The sequence below is a fragment of the Colletes gigas genome, unplaced genomic scaffold (genome assembly GCF_013123115.1).
Source record: "Colletes gigas isolate AHSC1104 unplaced genomic scaffold, ASM1312311v1 Colletes_gigas_Sc00045, whole genome shotgun sequence".
Classification (NCBI taxonomy): Eukaryota; Metazoa; Arthropoda; class Insecta; order Hymenoptera; family Colletidae; genus Colletes; species Colletes gigas.
Window position 1 is genome coordinate 1332945 of NW_025106674.1, and position 1740 is coordinate 1334684.

The 1740-nt window shown below is 41.3% G+C and overlaps 1 pseudogene; it reads right to left on the reverse strand.

Moving 5' to 3' along the window:
* Nucleotides 1-201: 201 nt before the first annotated feature.
* On the reverse strand, nt 202-996 carry LOC122403146 (annotated as a pseudogene).
* Between the last annotated feature and the right edge of the window lie 744 nt (nt 997-1740).

Here is a 1740-nt window from a genome sequence, read left to right on the forward strand (position 1 = left end):
CTTCCGCCGGACTTTTGTATAAGCAGCACAATAAACTCGAGTCCACCTCCGGGTAGACTCCTGCATCGTACCAAGCCGTTCGTGTCACTCAAAACACCCGCACCCTCCTCACTCTACCCCTTCATCCATCCTCTCCCAATACCTCCCTTCTTTTCCCTCCCTGTTTCCACAGGGAAACACAAATCCCTCTTACAGTTTAAAGTTTTCGTACTGTTTGATGAGGTTTGAATGAAATTATTGATTCTTACTAATTAATCAGCCAACCCGGATCCATAAATGGCTCCTTCCTCTGTCTCGTGAAATTGATTTTTGTCAGACAGTGCTTCTCTTCTAGCAGTCCTAGCTTTTTTTGAAGCGGCTGACGCTCGTCTTTCGGAACGGTCAATTCTATTTTGGTCGCGTAACATTGCATATGTCTTTGCTTGCTGTCCGATTTTGACACCCATCGTGTCTAATATTTTTAATATGCTTGAAAACCCTTCGTTAAAAATGCAGGCAGCCAAAAAAGTGGCGATTTCAACCGTAGCGGTTCCAGAGTGAATATGTTTAGGAGCAAAAGTCCAAATCAATGAATTTAGAGATTCATTATTATTTTGCGTCTCCGCTCCTAAGCACCGCTCTAACAAATCCTGTGATGAAAGATTTTCATATACAGGTTTTATAGCTTTTAAAACTTCATCACAAAGAGGTGGTTTATCATGACTAAATTCCTCGAGCGATCCAGCAGTCTCTGCGTTACGCCACTTACACTAGCTTGAAGGTCCCGGAGGGCAATATGTGTGCTGAGGATTTTCGTCACTCGAAGCGTAATGATAGAATGTTGACCATACAGCCTTCTTCATTTCTTCGATCGAGTGACAATGTCTTCTAATAGCCAAACCATAGTAAATTGTCAAATCACCGATAACCTTGTCAGTCAATTTTCCTTTGCCTTTCCCACCTATGCCTTTACTCTGCTTTTTCACGCTGCGTAATCTTGCCCCCATTCTTTTTGCAACATGCCCAATACACTCTTTTTTTTTCTACAATTGTATCTTCGCCGTAAGGGCACGCGTCTACAATTGCTTTATATGTTTTGCAATCTCCATCGCCGATGTATCGAGTATATTTTACACTATATTTTTCCACCGATCGAAAAAACATTTCTACTGCCGCGTCGACTTCCATCTTACCCGCACTGCCATGGTGGTTATTACTGCATTTTTCTTTGTGATTTTCAAACCAAATATCGAATTCCTCAGTAGCCATTTTGCTTTTCGATAAGGCACAAGCTTGGCAAAAGCTTGATTTGATCACAGCATCTAGCACTTTCTTGCTGTATTTACCGATTAAAGTAGTCACACCAAATCGTGAACTAAAACCTCTTTTTTTCCAAGTCCCATCCCCTGACACTGTTAGATTCGATGATGAAGATTCTGTTTCAAGAGTCATTTCTTTCTCCTCATCCATGGCTCTTTGCAGCACGCAATTGTACACAGCTGCAGACGCGAAATGAAACTTTTTCATCACAGAAGAATAACACGATGTTGAAAGTCCAAGTCCGATATCCATTATCCCGCAAAATAAATTCACTCCTTCTCTGCCAATTCCTAACAATCGCATTGCCACTATAATCAGACGATTGACTTCAAATGCTTTATCGATAAACGGAGAAGAGTTTATATACTGGAAACCGCACGTACATTGCAATTTGATTTTGAAACCTAACCCGCGAGAGCTGGATTTAGTAAAATGAACTTC